The sequence below is a fragment of the Zonotrichia leucophrys genome, chromosome 4, assembly GCF_028769735.1.
Source record: "Zonotrichia leucophrys gambelii isolate GWCS_2022_RI chromosome 4, RI_Zleu_2.0, whole genome shotgun sequence".
Taxonomy (NCBI): Eukaryota; Metazoa; Chordata; class Aves; order Passeriformes; family Passerellidae; genus Zonotrichia; species Zonotrichia leucophrys.
The window spans coordinates 14514069-14535612 of record NC_088173.1 but is presented as its reverse complement, the minus strand read 5'-3'; the positions used below and the strand labels follow the sequence as shown (position 1 = coordinate 14535612).

The following is a 21544-nucleotide window of genomic DNA, read 5'->3' as shown; positions in this document are numbered from 1 at the left end:
TAAATCTGATGGTGTCAGGAGAGATCCCAGGAACAGCAGCTCATTGTTACCTTGTTTTTTCTGGGTGCACTTGCATGATTTTCAAGCCATGGAAAGATTAGCTGACTTCAGCCTTGTCTAGCTCACAAGCTTTGTCTGGAATAAAGTATCTTTCTGACCAGGTTATACAGAAACAAACCTTTTATTAGGGAAGGTGAAGAAAATAACATCACTGGAAATTATGGTCTTAACTTCCTATCCAGAAAGCCTTTAATACTTAGCTTTTAATACTTAAGTCTGTAGCTTTCCAGGTTACTTCTTCCCTGTCCTGGCAGATACCTGAACACCCATTTGAGAGGTGAGACAGATGTGTTAGTCATCCCATATACACTGATGAATTATGAGCCAATGCTGTGTCATATGAAAGCAGCCATAGAATTTCTGAGATTATTAAAAGTTGCTTTGTTTCCTTCATTACTCATTACAAGTTTGAGTAAGGAGGGAGGACATGGTGGTAATTGTACTTTCAGGTATCTGAAATTTCAGCCTTAGGTTTAGAAATTACTGGTCAATATTATGCTAAAATAAGAAGGTCACTTTACAACTGAGAACAAATAGTGTATCAAATTAAAAATAAACTTGTTCTACTGTAAGCTCTGTTCAAATAATTCTACTTGTGGCTTTGTGAAGCATGCTGGGATGTGCACCAAGTCCTGTACCTAAAAGATAATAGTCACTTACTCTCTGGAGAAATAATGAACTACTGAAGAAATAATGTTAAAATTATTTCTTCTCTGCTAGTTTTGTCAAGCCACAATAATTACCTGTATTTCACCAGACAGCATTCTTGCCTTTTCCCTAAGTTTTGACACTATGACAGGTTTTATAGTTAGAAAATTCAATGCTCTAGCTCTGTGTTTTTGAGAATGTTTTCATTTATCTTAAATCTGTAGTTCAAAATTAATGGAAACATAATCAGTAACTTCAAAATCAGTAATACAAAATATGATTCAGTGAGTGATAAAGTTCTGTCTCCAGTCTATAACAAAGTAACAAATTCATTAGTACAGTGCTGCAAATATAACTCTCCTCTTATGTTTTTTAATTTAAATATTACTGCTTCATACATTTCATTTTCTGCAAAAGTGTTATAGAGATGTACAGTCATTATTTATACAACTGTTAATATCATTGGTGTAAGGGTTTCACACTGGTAAGACCCTGCCAGTTGGTTCAGGCACCAGGCTTTGGGTGAACTTGGATTCTCCTTTTCTTCTCATTTTAGGAAGGAAAAGTTAAATCTGAGCTCATCCTCTGGGTTAGGCAGTCAGCTCCTGTACCCTATCCAACATGACTGCATCATTTTGCTATTTGCTCTGGATCCCATATTCACCTACCTCTGCCTGTGGCCTGAGCCACTATGCCCCCAGAAGTGTTTGTGCCCTTGCTGTGGGCTTGCATGGCCCTATCGTGCACATTTTTTCCTGGGAAGGGACTTCTCTGCTAGTACTGAACTGCAGCAAGAGATTTCCCACAACAGAAAGGGATGATGTAATTCACTGAGGAAAGGAACGGCAACAGTCTCAAAGCAAGCAGAGTTCCATTTTTACTTGGTTATGTAAGGGTTCTCCAGGGCTCTGGAAATAAATAGGCCTTTTTCTGTGTCTATATATACATTTAGGTGTCTATTTGTAGCTAAATGAAATGTTGAAAGAGCAGTAGTGTTTGCAGCTAAAAATCTGGCTATGGGCTTTCTCAGTACTGTCAAGTAAGAATTCTTTCCAAATGCTGTGCATTATATATATCTGCTTGTAAACTAGTAGAGCTGAGATAATTTATGCTGCCTGTCACTTAGCTGGTTTTATCAGTCAACCATGCTTTGGCATTAGCTCTCTACTTACTTCACTCTATATGGTCTTTTTTCCCGTTTCCCAAATTTCTCATAGAAAAGGTAGGTTAAACCCATCAAAGAAGAGTACTGTTACTCTTTTACATAGAAAAAATAAAATGAACATTGACATTATTACAGTCCATATGCTTCATTAAAATTAAACTTTTCCCTGGCAATTTAGCACAACAAAAGGAAAGAGGTGTAGGTGAACTAGGATATCCTGTAAGTTTATCTGCACGTAGGCTACTGGTTCACAACTAGATTTATTTTGCTTTATTTTGCAGTTCTAGCCACAAATACTGTAGCTTTGTTAATGCAACATATCTTTTAAAAACCCCAAACCCTTCCAAATCAGTTTTTGTTTCTCAGATCACTTTAGGACCACATGAATGTATAAAAGAAAGTATGTAGGTAAGAAAATGAAAAATATTGAGAGCAGTATGACTCTTTATCTTCTTTATTTTATTCTGCATATATGGTATTTTGTTTAGCATGATACTTAATGAAGAAATGGTAATTTGTGGATGAGAAACATGATTCAGTATGCAGAGCCGTGTCTCAAGCAAAGATTATTTGAAATTATTTTCATCAAGGAAGATCCTGATCCCACCTATTACCTTTTTTTCTTTTTTTTAACATCCAGACAGAATGTCCCCTGAAGCAGCTTGGACCCACAGATTCTTGTTCTTTCACCATGCACCCTTTTGAAGCGAGTACCTCCATCCTCTCACTAAACTCTTTTCTGGTACTGGGAGACCTTTATTAGGTCACTATGAGTCTTCTCTTTCCTGTGTTGCCCAAATCCTTTCTTCAAACTTCTCTTCATGTGGCAAGTTCTCCAATATTTAAACATCCAAGTGTCTCTTCACCGGACTTCCTCCAGTTTGATCTGGAGGGACCAAATTTGGTATTTGTCTATAGTCGTGACTGTGAAAATATTTGAAGAGAGCGAGGTATATGAATTTGTGAAAGCTGTCATTTTAGTGCTGCACTCTGTGTGTTACCATATACATGGTTTAAACCTCTGGTTTATGTAATCTTTGTATAGGAGATTGTATTCATTTTGTCTAAGGACATCTGTGTTTTTTTGCAATGTTTAGTAGCATTAAACCATCTCAGTTACATATGTCCATACTTTTTCTTTTGTACTTTTTCTTTTGTACTTTAGAAGGCATGAGTATTAGGGTCTGGAGAAGTGGAAGGCATAGATGTTCCTTTTTTTTTTTTTTTTTTTTTTTTAGCAAAATTCAAAGGAAGAAAATATTCATTTGCTCTTTTATGTTTCCCACAATGGAAAACTGGTGAACACCACAATGGAAAACAAGTGCTGAACAGTGGAGTGGTGACTTTAAATAATCAACTGCATAATTGAACATATTTTGAGGCATGAACACAGCATCTGTAGGGTTGTATACTGGAGTTGAACTGTGAACTGGATCCCAGAAGTAATAGAAAAGATGTTTTTCAAGAAAATCCAACAATCAAAACTGTGCTATTGTCTTAAAACAATGACTGCCAGTATTTGTATTTTTTTATATATCCTAAACTCTGATGTTCTCTCTCACATTAACCTCTTTCACAAGGATCACAAATCTTCAGAGGATCTCCTATATCTATGTAATTTACTCTCTGTCAAGCATACAGAACAAATCTCAGTAATACTTTCTGTAAGGGGACGAAAGGAAATCTCTGTCATGGCTGGCCGTGGCAGTTTGACTGTCCATATGAGACAGGTGTGAAAATCCATGTTTCAACATATAACCATAGTTAGACTGACTCTTAGTTAAATGCATTAGCTCACAGAGTCTATTTGTTGTGGGGTACTTTTCCGCTTTTGATGTTTTTTATTTGGTTGATTGGTTGTTTGAGGGGGTAGAATTATCCTGTTACAAGATTGTTAATAGTTACTTTTTAGATTACATTAAATAATCCTGGGTAAAATTAGACAATAATTACTTAATCAGAGTAAGATTAATTGTTTAGTTTTAGCTCCCTTTTAAAAAGAAAATCAGCAAAATTCATGGGCAGCAAAATATTGTTCCTCTTTTTTTTTTTCTTGTTATTGTGCCAGGCATTACTTTGTAGCATATCCTAATTCAGTTATAGTTAGAGACCTCCCGGATATCTTCTCTATATTTCTCGGTTTGTAATGCAGATCTTTGCTTCTGAGTACTTAATTTTTAACTTTTGTGCTCTTACATGATGTTAGAAATATTTCTGAATGATGATCAATGGTGCAGGTAAACATATTTTATCTATCTTTTTGCCTGTCAGCTTATTTTTGTCCTTTTTGCTATACAAGAACATGTCTCTCTTTGCCTTAAAATGTAATTATTTTAACAATATGTTCATCCATCGTTTTGAATCTCACTCTTTTGGCATTACACAGTAGAATTTGACAGCTGGGTAAATCCTATTTAAGAGCATATTTTGCTAAGAACTACTTCCTGCAAAGAAAAACAGAAAATATACAAGTTCCATTTAAACTGAAAAACTGAAAAAGAACAACACCAGATTTATTAAACTTCCTTTCAGACACACAATAAAAATCTAGGAAAAGTCACTTGGGATTACACCCATAGCTTCATTTCAGACTGCTGCATTTTTCTTTGCATTTGGGCTGCATTAGGAGGAAACCTGTGTTTAGATTATGACTGGTTTTGGGAGTGGAGCAAGATGTAGAGTCTGTCCCCACTATGAGGAGCCCATTTCACTGCCTCCTTCAGCCAGTCTGACCTGTGCAGAATCCAGCCTTTAATCTCAGCCCTATTTACACCGCTTGGTCACAGTATCACAGACCAATTATAGCAACATCCAGGCTTATCAGAAGTCTTGGCAGAGCAACCTCTAGAGCTATTCACTTACCCTCGATGTTTCAGTAGCTTAAATTTGAGATTTCTGAAAACAACCCTGCTGCTGCTGCTGCTGGGTGGTGGACAAATGTAATTTTAGTGTCTGATGCTGTCACTCTGGCATCTTTCACGAGCAGGAATTGTATTATGTAGAAATTTAATCTGTCTGGCATATCTTAACAGGATGGTAGAGTAGAATACAATGCTTTTTAAAAAAGAAAAAAAAAATTGTTGTTAGAAGAGACTTAGGGCAAAGACTCCTAAAAAGTTGTTAACTCTGAGAGGACAGACTACTGAAAGGCAGTGCACCATGCCGAACTCTAGTATTGAAAAGTTTTGGCTGAAATACTGGGATATATAGATAATACAGTCTCAGAAATTTTGCCAAGGAGACTGCAGTCAGAAATGTAGGAAATTGTCCAAGATTAGGCCTCAGACATGCTGCATTCATTACCAGCAGCTGTGCATATATGAAGTGTTTCTTTATACCGCAGAATCCAAACCACTGTGGCCTGTCACTGTCATTTTTATAGCAATTTGCTGACTTTTTGAGAAACAGGAAGACATTTAGCTAAAACAGAAGTTGAAATGACTGATAGAAGAAAATTTAAGGGAATTCTAATGGCTACTGAGTGTGTACCTTAGAAATATGCTGAAAGGCACATATATTTAAGACTTGATGTAATAAAACTTACTAAGAAAACAAAATTACACTAATAGTAGTTTAATATTTATTCTAAGTCACAAATGCATACCTTAAGAGATCCCTTAAAAAGCCAGAAAAATGAATGTGATGTAACAGTGGTATTATTTCTAGCAACAGGACTTACAGTTATTGACATTTTCTTTTAAGATAAATTCAAATATCCATCCATTAGGGGGAGTTACACATTCATCACTAAGTGTTTCAGATTTTCAGACACTATTTCATATGATAGATTTTCGTGGATAGTTTTGTTACCTTTTAAAATATTCTCTTCCTAACATTACTCCTTCTTCCTCTGTAGTGGGACATGTTTTTAACTTGTTTAATCAGCATGCAAAAATTTGCAGCAAAGCAAAAGGTCCAACTTTATCAATTTCTGAATGCTTCAGGGGAAAAAAAAAATCTATTACAATAATGAAAATATCTCTATTAATTGGAGAATTTTCCAGATTGAAATATAGATGATAAGATTTAGAAAACCTGAAGCCAAATTCTCTCTCTCAAGCAGTTTTTCCTTTGACCATTTTTTTTTTCTTCCATCTGTGAAACAGCTTCTGCCTCAGGGTAGTTCAGGAAATCTATCAGTGTCAGGTGTGTTTACTTTAGTGCAGGAGGGTTTTAAACAGCAATGTGACCCTTGTGCTGGATGTTAGTATGAGTGTTCACAAAAAAAAGGCAAAGAATACTGATGGACTTCAGTTGATAAATTCTTGTGCCAGGCTTTAGAGTATAATAGTTTTAAATGAGGTATTGAAATCATGTAGTACCTGCCTAAGCACTCTCCATCTAGCTGTCCTGTGTGACATGGATAGCAACAAATCCCTTTCCAAGTATACGTGGGTCAGTCCTGAGAACTGAAAACCACAACCAATTGAATTCTTTCTGGAATAAGTCCACTTTGCATTTCCCCTACAATCACAGCAAGTGCCACTGTGCCTCAACATAGCCCTTGGAGTATTTTTTCCAGTGCCTGTGGTCCAGCTGCAGGAAGCACTGACTTCTGGGAAATTTCAGAAGAATTTCTGGGAGGCCACATAAGTAGAAGGAAGGATTTCCAACACCAACGTTCCAGTATACCACATTTGAGGGCCCGTCTCAAAATGAGTTGCAGTATCAGCGCTCTGCCATTCAGCACAGAGCTCTACTGGAGACTTTCTGTATCCTCCCCACAAAGTTATCACCAAGGTAGGTGGACAAGATGGGGAAGGACAATTCAAAGGAGGGATGAACTGATGGCAGCAATTCCTGGAGTTCATTTTTCAACAATCACTGCCTTTGCCTAGATAAATGCACCACCCCTGTTGTAGAAAAAGGTATTTGGGTCTCTGGGTGGTGGACACAGAGATATGAGAACAGCATATCTACAGAAAGTGAATTGAGACTAGAGAAGTGTGAACTAGAGATCTTTCTTGTAATAAAATTAACATTTTTTGCTAGATTTTCCACCCAATTTTAAGAACAAGCTGTTCTCCATACTTTTTTATTCTTTTGACCCTACCAGCCAAATACTAGGCAAATGCAGTGAGGTCAAAATTTCAACTCTCAGGAAGCACAAGCATCCCCAGGAAACTGGAAGGAAAGCAGGAAGAGTAATCCCAAAGTAAGGAAACATCCAGATTCTTGAGAAAAGGCTTACAATGCTTCTTGCAGTATAGTAGGTAGCAGGGAGAAGCAAAGGCAGGTTGAGTGCATGTGGGAAAATACTTCAGGGAACACTGCTGTAGAAAGAAACGTGGACACTGAGACGCTGGTTATGCTGTATCTGCTCGGTTACCAATACTCAGGATAGGTTTTATAAACTCAGTTATCTTCAGGACTTTTGCAATACAAGTTGCATTTTTAATGAACACTGGCCTTATCTTTGAATCTTTCTCTAGCAGGCTGGATTCTGACCTTCTCAGATTTTTGGCCTCAAAATTGATTCAGTCACATTGGCATTATCAATGCTAAATGCAGCTTCTGTCTTCCATGTAGTTTTTCATTCAGGGTTACACTTTGCATGCTTTGCTCTTAAGTCAGCATATGGTGGGTAGGGAAGGGGGGGATGGGTCTTTCCTGTGACTTGCACTGATTATTCAGGACTCAAAAACCTGTGCCATGCCATTAGCTTTTGTATGCCCTCTACATATACATACTATATTTAATTTCTTGATTTTCTTTGAGAAATACTTTTTAGGCTGAATATTCTACCACTTGTTCATGTTTTAAGGGCTCTAGTATGAGATAATTCAGCTGGACTTTGAGTTCCTTCTCTTGGCAGATAACACCAAAGCTTGCAAATCTGGCAGTGCTTGTGGGAAGGTCTTTAGTGAAATGCAGTTAACAAAATCATTTAGATGATGGAATTAGGAAATGATAGTGATAAAGTTGGCTGCTGTGAAAATAGTAACTGACTGACAGAGCCAAACTGTGATTTCTGAAGCTGTTGAACACACATGGATCCATGGCAGTCTGACATCTATGCAGAGGCATGCCAAGCAAATAAATAGAGTATGAGGAAGAAAGTGAGAAGACTTTTGGGAGTATTGCATGTGATAATTTCTATGCAATATACTATGTTTCTGGAAACCTGTGCAATGGTTAGCCTTCCCTGAAGAAAGTCAAGCCCAAGTGATTCTTGTAAGACCTGTGGTACAGCCGCATCCTCTGTGTATGAGCACAAACTATTAAGTAAAAATATTTTCTTCTGCCTTCTTCCCTTTTAAGTAAATGATAACTTTAAATTTTTAGAAGTATCTACACCATGTTTCTGAATATGCAACACCTGCTCATACAGGGAAAAATCATTTCACTAGCAGTTTGGGATGTTGGCAAATATTAGAAGTGTTGGGTAGAATGTAGAAAATTATCACCTTCTCTCTAGGACAATCAATATCCAACAAATCACATCAAGGTATGCCATAAATGCAATTCTAGATGCCCTGCAGCACTTAGTCCTGTGCCTAACAACCCACCTATCACCAGGCATTCATCCTCTGCCAGAATGTTTACCACAGGAAGGTTTGTTTATGTACATAGTTCTGAGTGGACTCAAAATGCATACAAACTCTATTCTTATGCCTTATGAAAACCTCTTTTCTTTTCCTCCGAGGAAATGTAATAAGGTGTCTACTTAACAGCAGCCCAAAATGTTTTTCTTATATATATAAAACCAGTTTGATATTTTGGAAAGTATTAATTTTATTTTACATTTATGATTTGTATAACCGTTTTGTATATAGACCACTTGCAGGGATATGGCTCACACCAGGTGTCAGAGGAGTGTGAAATAATTTTTATGCCACCTTTCCAAGGCAATAAATGTCATATAAGCACACCAAAGTGCAGATAGAGTACTTTTAGATGAACGTTCTCAAACTGTATGTAAGAAATCTGTTTGACAGACTTACCCAAAGGATGACACTTTTTTCTGATCTTGCCAAAGCAGCAACTGTGTAAAAAGAAAATTTGCTCTGGTGGTTAAGTTTTTTTCTCCAAAGAGTTATGATGTAGAGGGAGCAAGGAGAAACTGTAATTAGGAGAAAATAAATGGTTACTTTCTACTGAGCAAAAAAGAAATTTCTGAATGGCATAATTTTAGCAATGGCTAAATGACATAGCAGGTTTTCAGTCATCTTTCCCGGAACACAAGACAAAATAGAAGATGGACGGCAGCAGCTGAAGCCGCAGTCCCAGCCACACAGTTTGTGTCACGATCAGTATAATGCTTATTCCAAGAAATATGTGAAATATTTTTTTGTTGGAATCACACAGATATTGATTTTTTGTGTGTGTGTGCCACTGTTTTTAAAATATCTTTTTAAAGACACAGTATCAAAGAAGTACCTTGAACTTTTCTTGTTCCTTTTTTCTTTTTTTTTTTCTTTTTCTTACTACGATTAAGATGCAAGTTAAAATTTTCTAGAGGTCTAAAATTCTAGATTTGTCATTAAGAATAGAGTGGTTTCTCTTAAAACTTATTTTCTTATACTGATAGGATTGCCCTGATGGTGGTCTTTACCAGTTGTAAGAGATTCACAATAGGGTAGTTTGTTCACAAAAGCCAATTCTTTTTGACAGACCTCTATACAAAACTATTTTACTCTGACTGGATTGTTTCAAACAGCCTATACATACCGTTTTTGTTAAGAGACATCCTGTACCTCATGAGTTTACATACCAAATTGATCTATTTTTTCTGCCAGTTACATTTTTATGTCATTTTCATTTGCATTAAATATTTTCCTCTTTTTTTTTTCTGAAAAAGGTGTAAATTTTTAATTAACAAAATAATCCAGTAATCCAGAGGGATTTAGAGCTGTGGACCCAAGTATTAAATGTAAACCAAAACTTAGTCAGTTGGAAGCTGCCCATTATGAAGATTAGACACTCGGTCTCCAGTTCAGAGCATTAGCTGTGGAAGCAGCAGCTTCTTTGCCTTTTACAGAGGAGAGCACGGAGTAGCAGCTGCTGATAGAGGTTACTGAGAAAAATGGCAAAACAGTAGGATAAATTGAGGGAGGAAGGGATGCAACTGTGTAGTTTAGGATTTTTCAGGGTCCTGATGATGTGTTGAAGGGAGTCTTGCAAATACAAACAGGTTTCAGATTTGTAGAGAGTTCAGTTAAAAGAGAGATACAAGGTTCAGATTACAACTGGATTTTCCTTTCTTTAGTGAAGGGTTTAAACTTTTCCCTAAACTACTACTGCCTTTTGTTCAAGAATTAGGTAAAATGACATGAAAACATTAGAGCAATATTTTTTATCACTTCATCTCATTACTGTTATTCATATAGCAATTTTTCTGAAACAAACAGTATTAACTTTTTTGTTGGCAGGGGAGGGGGAGGGGGGTTGGGGATATTTCTTTCAAAGGGTTCATTGATACATCATCTAATCCCCCAGAACTTCCATGAAAATGTCCTTCTCCTCCTCCTCACTTAGCTGTTCTATAAGATAAGGAAAGCATGTGTGCTTTGTGTTTCCAAGAGCTGTGTTAATCATTCAAAGCATATGTGCCCTTTTTCTCTGCTGGTTGGCTGGCTGGTACTGTAGGTATTAGCACTTAGGTAAAAAAATACCTAAGAACTTTATAAGTACTATAAGAACTATGAATACTATAAAAAGCATCATGGTTAATATTTATGTCTTTCATATTTCAGATTTTGGAGATTGAGGTATTTCATCTGTAAATTTGTATTTTGCCATACCTTTATATATGACCAATTAGTGTAGAGTGGGATGATTCTAATCAGGGCAGTCTGTTGTTAGGGAGCAAAAGTCTAGGTGCTGATAAATAGAAATATTGTGCATTTTATACTTGCCCTCGCACTGCATTGAGCTTGCTGGGAAATTTGACAAGGAACAGAGGAACGTTATTTACTTCAATATATGAATCTACAGCACTCAAAAATCACAGTACCAATGTACACTGGGTAGTTTTGGGTTGCTTCTTAGGAAGAAAACCCCACATGTTGCCCACTTATATTCAAGAAATGTGTCATACTTCAATCCCTTTTTTGAAAGAACTGTGTTTTTGCTATAACTCTTGCCCTACCCCAGGTACTTCTACTTGCTTACAATTTCCACTTGTATTTTTAGGGAAATAATGATCTGAAACTGTAAAATTCTTAATGCAGTCTTGGAAAGGGTTATAAAAAATAGAGTTATGATTTATCTATGTAAATGAAAAGGGAAAAAGTTTATTGTTTTCAGATTTGAACATAAAAAGGAAAAAAAGTTTATTGTTTTCAGATTTGAACACTAAATCTGTGAGCTCATTATGGTCTTAGTCTGTTCTAATTTAAATCAGCATCATTACTGCATGAAAAATGGCCCATCTTAATCCTCACTTGTGAGAAAAAACTAGTCAGTGTAGCATACTATTTAAATGCTTAAAAACTACAAGATGTTCTCCATTAAATACATTTGGGCACATGTACTTTCTCATGGGAACACATTATACTGCTAATCCTGTTGATATCAGATAGTATTCCTAAGATTAATTTCTAGACATGTACTTGCCCCTTTTTTTAGAAAATACATTTCCAGCCCGAAGTGGAAAGCTATATTATAACTATTCTGCTTGATCAAGTCTGTTTTGTAAAACAGACATGAGAATATATGTTGCTGTTATAAATTATACCTTATCTGACAAAAATCTTTCTATTAGGCGTTGTTTAAATTTTATAACTTAACACCCTGTCTTTTTGTAGGGTTGTAAGAAAAACAGGTTTCCAAAGTGATACACTGATGATGTGCAATTCTGGCTTCTAGGTGGATACTCCATTTTTACTTATTTGTAATGCAGACAACCCTATCTCTTTAAAGTACACCTAACATCTCACTAGAAGTGGTTGTAACACTAATTAAGTATTTATGATAGGATGTCTTAACAGGGCACTTAGGCTACTACTATTCAAATAGGTGAATGAGTATTTGGCTAAAAAGGTGTTTGTTCCCTTTTAATAAAAGTCACTGATCATCATGAATGTTGATAAATTGCTGAAATTATTATTTTGATGAGAAGAAGAAAGGCTCAGTGATTAGGGTAGGCCCCAGAAGATTATCTAAGGCATCGTGTTTTCCCTCCCTCATGGTACTACTTTTGTGGTATTGACAAGTCACCTTTGTGCCTTCATTTGCCTTGTGAAAAACAGACACAATAAGGCTTTCTCCTTTGACAGAAAGGCACTCAGAGGAGGTAGCAGTGAGGACTGAAGTGTTAGGTGCTGCAAGGAGCACAGCTACTTGTACCTGGGCCACTCTGCTCTAATGACTACCCAGAGTCACCTCCAGTGGAACCTCCTGAGTCCTTTCCAGGTGTCAGCTATGAGTGATGGAATGTGTCAGTTCTCTGTGATAATACCTACCTTTATCAGAGAGTGTATATATGTTTGTTACTACCTTTAAATTCCTGAATATCTGACCAAATTCAAACGCAAATATAAAAATTGATCATTGTGACTAAGCGGCAACAGTTCTCCCTCCTCAGACAAATGCAAACCAGCCAGTTTAAAAGCTGAAGCACAGCCCTGCCTCCATAAACTAACCACATCCACAATTCTCCTGTTTTCAGGCACTCTGGAAAAATATGAACTATGCAACATGCTATGAAGGCCATAAAATTTGAGCTCTTCTGGATCAGGCAAGAGGAATCAGTTCCAAAAGCTTTAAGTTCCCACAAAGAACATCCTGTTGGCAGTTCCTCACCCTTTTATACCAGCAAGGCCCCCAGCTCACTTGTTTTCACTGATCTAAATTGTGGCAATATGACAGAGAGAGTGTGAGAGTGAAAGAGAAATTCTTTCACATATGTCAAGGCCAGCTGTGAGGTACCTTTCAGTTCTTCAAAAAAAAGGTAAGTTTTTAGGTGACCCTGCTGGTGACCTGAAAAGGCCACCATGACTTGTGTTCAGCAGGGGATGAGTGTTTGTTGCCCATGAAATGCAGCTTCCAGAAAGGAGAGTAAAAGTGGCTGCTGTAGTGATAAATGTACCTGCAGATAGCTGCATGGATTAACATGGCTCTAATTTATTCCACATTAAGAAAAAGGACTATAATGAGTTATTAATAAAGAAATACTAAGGATGGGTTCAAATTCAATGGTTAATGCTCTGCATAATTTACTGCAATAATCCTTCTGATCAATTTTTTTTAAATTGCTTCTCCCTTTTTGTATGAATGAAACACATGCTGTTCTTGCCCCCAGCCCCTCTAGCTACCCCCAAGGTTTTGTTTGATCTTTCTTTCTACTGTTTGGCCATGAGCTGTGTTGGCATAAAGTGTGATATCTGTGCTGGAGTTTGCTTCAACCCCCATTTGTCTATTCCATAGAAATATTTTCCTAAGCAAACATTTATGTTTGAGATGTCTTTAGTGTTTCACCTAATAGATTTCATAAATCATTTGTGTTGGCATTAATGGGACAGTGGAATCTCAATAGAGGGGGCATCATAGCAAAGGAAAATTCCATTGCAGCCAGCTGAAAATGGAGAAAGTGGATGCACTGCAGTGACATCCAGGTCCTATTTTTTAATAGGGTGCAGTCTTCATTTACTGAATGTAGAGTGATACATATTTGTAGAAAAGAAGTACAGAACGTATAGTGTGGATAATTTTCTTTTGAAAATAGGGATTATCTAAAGATGTCGTTTCTTCCATAGTATCTGACTCTTGGGGGACTTAATATCCTGCTTCCTTCACAGGTCCATGGCAGTCTTGTGTAGAGGGAGTGAAATTACTGGTGCTCTCTGAGGGCAGAAATTCAAATGTACTTGAAAGCTCTGCACAAGCTGACTCTAAGCATCCAGTTCCCCTTCCTCCTCCTTTAAAGATCTGAAAGGATATATTCCTGAAGTAATTACTTACATAGTAGGTTTTTCAATGGCAGAAAGTGCTTATCCATAGTACTCCATTCAAGCAGTTTGGAAAAGCGTATTTGTGGTCTAATACCCCATATATTGCAACTAGACCCCTTGGAAGGGATCCTGAGAATATGAACATTGCTGTGGAATCGCTAGAAACTTGCTTGCTTTAACTGACTATATTAGTTCATGATTTCATCTCCTAGCTTTTTCTTGGCTGGTCTTGTAGCTAGCACAGATAGGAGTCTGTCAAGAATTTGAACTGCAAAAAGCCTCCCATTTTTATTGACCTGCCCCCAAACCTGAGCAGAGTTTGTCAATGGTGACTGTATTAAAGTTTCTCCCTTGTGCTCAGTCAAAGCACACATAGTCTGTTGCGTATCTGACTTGAAGAGCTCCAGGTCAAAATTTTTCCCCACTGCCAGCCACGACTGCCCTCATCAGGACCTGGCTACTTAGACCATTATTGTCCCCTGTTTCACAGAATTCTACTATTTCAATCTGTATAGTCTTTGTTTCTACAGGAATTGTGTGAGCTTTTTGGATAGAATTACATTTCTTATGAATAATACATCTGAAATATGTGGTTGTATTGCAGCCTTCCACAGAACAGCGTTGAAAACATATTCTGGAATGGTGATATTTTCCCTGGAAGTATTGTATAATCATTAACAATGTCTTGATCTGATTTTTGGCAAAATGTGGCTTCTGGGCAGCTGCTGTGATAACTTGGCCTGAGTCAGCAATGGATCTTGTAATAGGGTGAAAGAGAGTTAAGTTAGTTGTTATAAGCAAAGGTCCAAGGTGAAAAGAAAACCATAATAGAAGTTTTCTAGACATTCCTATGTACCCCTGCATTTTCTAAGCCAGCTCAGAAGAGTCTGTGTAGTGATGTTAAGAATAAAGTTGGAGATATCATTCCCAGACATTTTAAAACAGTTCCATGTTCCAAAAGGAGGTAGTTAAATTTAAAAAACAAAATAAAATAAGAGAGAATAAATAGTTCTTTTACTAAAGACAGAGGTATCAACTTCAGTTTGATTACCAGCCAAAAATAGGCTTTTCTATTCTGAATGATTTTTTGCATATTCTGTAGGTATCTAGTTCTTCGTGCTTTCTACAGTATTTCAGAAATTATTGGAGAGTTCTGTAAATACCGTATTTTGTATCTATTATTCGATAGCTTTATCTGACAGCTATGATACATTCAGATCAAGCTGGAACTCCAAAGGCTTCATTAGCAGAGGACTTGATCATAGATTGCCGAGTGTTTTGAAGTAAGCAGAGTGTATTATATTCATGCCTCTATAGTCGCGAAGAAAAACTGTTTCCTACGGTGGTAAATGGAGGGGGAGGTGTTTGTGTTTCAATTAAAGCCCAGGTGGTGCGTGATGAGGGGGCCCGTGTCACATCTGCGCGCTCACAGCTGCGCTCTGCTCCCGGCCCGCTCCGTCTGCTCAGCCGCGCTGCTCCTCGGGCACCGGCCGCGGCCAGACGGGAGCCCGCCGTCCGCCAGCCCCGACCGGAGCCGCCTTCGCTCGGTGCCTCCCACCAGCCCCGACCGGAGCCGCCTTCCCTCGGTGCCTCCCGCCGGTGCCTCCCGCCAACCCCGACCGGAGCCGCTCTCCGCCGGTGCCTCCCGGCTGCGGCGGCGGCTCGCACGGGAGGGAGCAGGCAGGTACTTGACGCTGATATCCCAACTACCTTGAGCGGCAGGGAGTTTATTTTGTGTCTCGGGAAAGCCCCGCTTTGCGGTGGATGCCCGCGGCCCCGCGCTGCCCGCGAGGCGTACGAACGGCGCGGCGGCAGCGGCTCCGCGCTCTCGGGGAAGGCTCCTTCTGCCCGTCCCCGGAGCTCCGGGCCGTAGGCGCTCACGGCCGCTCCGCGAAGCCGCCGCCGCGGCCCCGAAAGGGTTATGCGGAGCCGGGCCCGGCCGCCGCCGCCGCGGGCTGTGTGGGGCCGGGCTGGCGGCGCTGGGCGCAGACGGGGCCGGCGGCGGAGCGGCGCGCGCGGGCCGCCCGAGGTGGGCGCGGGGCGGGGCGCGGGCGGGGCCGGGCCGGGGGCGGCGCCGCTGCCTCATTGCGCGGCTCGGGCAGCGCTGCGAGGAGCCGCGGGCGGCCCGCACTGCCCGCCCTGCCCGCCGAGCGTGGCCGAGCCGGGAGGGAGCCGCTCGCGTCTGTGTCTGCCCGTGCTGCTGGAAGAGCCCGAGCCGGGGTCTGGCTGGGATGCGGTAGGAGAGATTCGCGGAATCGGAGATGTAAGAAATGAGAAGTTTTTGCATAATTCGCATTTGAGGTATCGCATCTCGCTGCGGAGTGAAGCCTTCGAGCTCCCTCGCCCGACTCTGTTATGCTCGCATAATGGGGAAAGTGTAAAGTGCCGCTGATTATCGTGCTTCCTAGGGGATGCGATACCTGCTGCACTGGGGGGGGAGGTGGGAGAGGTTCGCTCAAAGTCTAGAAAGAAAAACGTAACTTTACAACAGTGCAAATTATGCAAATAAAAGTATGAGGGAAGAATCAGCCCAGATTCATTTTTAAAGGATTGTAAAATCCTTCATTTAAAGCTTAGTGTAATCTTTGACATTTATGTGGGCACCTGAAAAAAAAACAGCCCTAAAGCAGAGCTTTGGTATGGGAGTACGGTGCTGCTGTGAGCAGACACATTTCTGTCTGCTTCTCATTTAAAGTGCCAGCTTCTTTTTTGTATACCTAATCCACGATACGCATGGAATATACAGCTGTGTCACAAAGTCATTCTGTATTGTTAAAGCTTAATATAATCAAATTCATTGCCTAAAGATGGTGTAGTTGAAGATTTGATCCTTTTTCACTGAAGTGGAAATACTTTCAGTAATTGAAAGCAGATTCATGTCTGGAGTTGTACAAGCCAAGGTTTTCATTTTTAAAATAAACCTTTTGTTCTTCAGCTTTAAATATTTCAAGTGAGCCATCCGGAGACCTATGTTAATTGCTAGAGTAGACTTTAAGGAAGGATTGAGGAAAAAAAACTGAGAAAGGTATGTCAGCAATTAAATTTACTTAAAATAATAATGTCTGTATTTCAGTGCATGAACATACCATTGCAGTTTTTGTGCACACTACGTTTTAGTTTTCCTGTTCATCCACAGAATCTGAATTTGAACTACCCATCTGTCTGTGGAGTTCTTTTTATTTTAAACTATCTTTGCTTGTGTTCACCTTACTTAGCCCGTTTGCCATTTTTTAACAGTTTATTAAACAAAACAGTTGGAACTTTGAAGGAAATTCTGATCTACTCCAGTAAACAAACCTGACACTTCGTGGTGATAGCTATCCGTTGTTAACTTTGTGTCTGTTTTCTGGCTGATACTGTGGAAAGCTTCAAAAACCTTGCTTTTCTAATATTTTAGCAATGGGAAAAGAAACTTAGGATGTGAACTACCAAATTCCCAGACAAAGACTGAGCTGCTCTGGAGCTGTTTGTTAGAAGCTTTGAAGGTAGAGAACAATGGAGGCAGGGGAAGGGAAGTACCTTCTCTCCCCTAAGATCTCTAATCCACAGAGTAAATTCACTGAAAATGTGTAGAGAAGTTACTGAAGATGGCAAGAGTCCCCTATTCGTTGGAAAGTGTATAAATTTCTTAATAGACACAAGGATCTAATTGCCTGATGTTAAGTATAGCCTATCATTAAGATAAGAATTTGTAATTTGCGTAATGGCACTAAATAGGCTGAGTTTATTCCCATGAACTTCTAGATGGTGTGCACGCAGCTGCTGGAGTGCACTTTTCCTTCATTCAAAAGGTAAATCTTTTCATGCATCCTCAGTAAGTTCTGGTGGAAATATTTGTGTAAAACCCAGGAAAGTGTTCAAACAAGAACAGAAAAAACCTAGCTTACCTTTTTTCATCCATCAGATTGGGGTTCAAAACTGTCAAGCAGCCCAGTGGCTACAAATGAGATGTTACAAAATTTTTTGATTAATCGTTCTGCAATCCTGTGTGGAGAATGGCCTCATGTTTCACAGTGTAAGGGTATTTTCCTTTCAAGGAGTTATAAAAGGGTGTGTAACAATTTAGCAAGAAACCTACAGCAATAGGACCTTTAAAAAAACATTTTATGTTTAGATGGCTTTGTCTTGTCACTTCTACTTTCTAAGCTTTCTGACGCAAGGAGTTACATGTTCCATGCAGCAGAGGGTATTTCTTTTTTTCATTTGAAGAAAAGCAGCCAAAGTGGTAGATGCCTAGGAAAAATTGATAATTGATGTAATAAAAAAAAATAAAATATCACGTCAGATGTGTGTTCATTCTGCAGGTCCCCACAAAGAATGCTGCCATACACTCATCAGCTTTGGAGTCTGATTTTTGAAAATTACAGATAGCAAGTTAGAGATTGAACATTGAAATTAAATTTTATAATAATAGCAAATTTTAGTACTGAGGAGTTTATCCTTTGGCTTGAGAGCTAGAGAAATACCTGTAAATATCAGTATATGATGCAAATAGACCCAACTTAGGGTACTGATCTTGAGCTGTATTCTTGCAGTTTGGGCATGCATCTGTGAAGATTTAATATGACTTTTCAAATTACCAGAATAGTCTGATAAGCAATTATGAGATAATACTTTATAACTTCTCTTCCTGTAACTTATATGGCTTCCCAATTCACTTGTTGAACTAAACAAGGAAATATAAAAGGTCTTGCTTAATATGTACACTTTGTTCAACATAGAATTAAACAAGTCATTTGAGTGATGATATGAGAAAATAGGACTTCACTGTATTGTTGTCCAAAATAAGAAAAAACATTAGCTTCATATATTTTCTGTATGTGTTCAAAGATCTTATTGTTGGTTATATTCATTCGAAATATGTCTATAGGCTACACTCTGTGTGGGTTTGAAGGACTTTTTCCAGAGGTAGCTACAGATTTGTGCATTTCAGAATAGCAAGAGGGCTTTTGTTTGTTCAGTAATGTATGGAGTATGATGCTGTGAGCTGGTGACCTCACTAATGGTTTGAAGATGTATATATCTTTTAGGTTTGAAGATTTTTATACTAAACAAGAGATCAGGATGAAATAAGGCAACTCTACTAAAGAAAAGTTTGTGTAGTTTTCCAGTAAAGTTAACCTTTTTAAATGTTAGGAACAAGTGGAAAAAATGACTCTTGTGTTCCTTTAAGAAGTGTCACTCACATTAAAAATCTGAACAAAATAGGTAGGTGGCTGAAATACTCTGAATGAGTAGAAAATAGTCATTCATCTTCTTTGTCTAAGATTAAGGAATTCAGAGTGCAATTATACTTCAGTACTCACTCAAGGTAACAGCAAGGTATGCAGTCTTCTTTTGAAACTGACTAAGGCCACCATTTATCCAAACTTGAAAGGAAATAATTGTTTTGTGTAAACTGCTGTAAAGTAGATTCTTTTTGAAGCAAGTCTTTTAGATGTAAGAAAAAGGTAGACTTCTCATATCTGGGAACAGTAAATCATTCTAGCTCAGTGAATGGCTTATTTGTGGCTTGTTATTTACAGGAGAAAACACTTTGCATAGTTTTGGTATATGAATCATTGCAGGCTTCATGGTTTTGATACTGTAATCACTGATTTTTGTATTTCCTACATGAAAGTACCTTTACAGGAGGTTTAACGTCTGGTGTATTCAGAATTCAGGAGTTGAGTCTGCATTAAGAAGTGTTACAGAAAAGATTAAACCAAATACGTGACCATGTTGAAATTTGCAGAAACTACATCTACAGCTCAAAGTAATGGTGGCCGGACAAAATGGCAGAGGTGGATTTGCTGTAATTTCTGAAGAACTGCATTATGATCAAACTGCTTAAAGACATGTGACAGGGTTTCTGCATACTTAATTTTCTGTGGCAAGGAACAGCAATTTTGGCAGTAGCAGTAAGTTAATATATCTAGTATCACATCAACAGTGAGTCGTGTGTTTTTATCTTTCTAATACAACTTGCTGTTTGGCCACTTTGTTGCTTTTGAAGGGGATTCAGACCTATACAGCAATATTTCTATGATGATTAAAAGAAAAACAGATTTAGAAGAAAAAAAATTAATCTAAAATAAGATCTCTTGTATCTCTGCATAACTAACATCCAACTACTTTACCAGCTTTTTTATTCTTTTTATTCTGTTTCAGTTGTTATTAGTCCAACAGCTATTGACATGGGGCTTTTTTTTTCTTGTATCAGGAAGAATTAGTGTCCTGGAGAGCTGTTTGGAATATAAGAGTATATATTAATCAAAATTAAAAAAAAAAAAAACAACTGCTATTACAGAATGATATTGTTTGTTTTTCATAATTGTAAAAATCATAAAAAAGCACTACCTTAAGATTTCAAATTGTCATAACTGCCAAACTAATTTTTAAACTGCTTTAATTTTCACCACTAGTATAGTTGCTGACCACACACAAAGGAAAAAAAAAGGAATGGAAATGGTTTTTTAGAGCAGCTTTTGGTTTAATCATATAGATCTGCTTTTTCATAAAACATTATTGTAGCCTTGTATGAAATATAACCAGTTTCAAATCTGCAGAAATTTCAGAGTTGTTAATTTTTGCAGAACATTTTTCCTCTTAAGTCAGAAACTGCATTAAAGAAAAGACTGTTGTCCAGGGAGTTGTAAAAAGTAGCCTGGAAAGCCTCTTATGTTCTTTCTTTTAAATAGAACAGAATTACCTTACGTAGCAAAGTTAACTTTGTTAACCTTTTATAATTATTTAACCATTATTTCATTTTACCCCCTGCTTAAACACTGTACATTAATGCAATAGACACCTGGCTGTGCTCTTAAAAGTTTATTTGTCTTTCAATTCCTGTGATAGTAGGGGGCAGTATATCTCCTTAATTATCTTTGTTCAGGGAAATGTTGAAAGGCCAGGGTGGTTAAACAAGGCCATTTGGATTTGCAGTAAGGTCGAAGTCAGATGCAAGGAAAGTGGTTAAATGCATTATCATCTTATTGAGCACATCGTCAGTAAAGTGACCTTGATGGAGGTGGAAAAAGCCATTTGGCTATTTTATGACAGCCACCTCTCTGCTGGCTTTATCCCTGCCAGAGTGTACTTCAAATAGCTTTATCACAGTCTTCCCTTGTTGCTTTGAAATCTGATTTTTCTTAATTACGGATAACGAATTAGAGGCTGAACAATGAAATTAGCTTTCTAATAATGGCAAATTTTACTACTGAGGAGTTTATCTTTTGGCTTGGGAGATCTAGAAATATCTCTAAGTTGACTATTAAGATGACCTTTATGTTAATTATTATAAACCTGCCTTTAAGGATTTAATTAATAATCACTGGTTTTTATTCATTATTCTCCTGCTTTTTAGACTGTTTTTTAGTTACTGTGAGGACAAACAACCCAACTTCCAGCCTTAGCAGCAGGGACATTTTTTGTTTGAATGTGTGGGTATTTATGTTTTTATAATTATACTCAAACCTTGGGAGGCCTGTGGCTAAGCTGGAAACAAATAGTTTAGAAAATATATAATTAATGGTTCAATTTCTATCTCACTTGTGTTTTGTAATGGTAGTCAGTATTGATGTCTTAAAAGCTTATAAAAGTATAGTTCTAGCTATTACATGTTAATATAAGTATTTAATCAAAATAATCTCAAATGTCCATCTTCTCCTCTTTCTTTTTTACCTGTCTTTTCTCATTCAAGAAAGACTTCTTTCATTTGTGTAAAACTATATTGATTTCAAATAAACAGGGTAATTTTCAATTTTTGGCCTTTAAAAGACCTTAGTGATATTTCTTT

General features: G+C 38.0%; 1 protein-coding gene across 37 annotated transcripts in view; it reads left to right on the top strand.

The window, feature by feature from the left end:
- Nucleotides 1–21544, top strand: part of TENM3 (teneurin transmembrane protein 3) — a 1296489-nt gene that overhangs the window by 1043526 nt on the left and 231419 nt on the right. Inside the window, exons 1-2 of one of the 37 annotated variants that reach the window (XM_064710622.1) lie at nt 15880–16030; nt 16703–16792. The exons of the other annotated variants lie outside the window; for them this stretch is intronic. The gene's annotated coding sequence lies outside the window, so the exon portion shown is untranslated. Of the gene's footprint in view, nt 1–15879; nt 16031–16702; nt 16793–21544 lie in introns of those variants that run through there. 37 annotated transcript variants of the gene reach the window in all.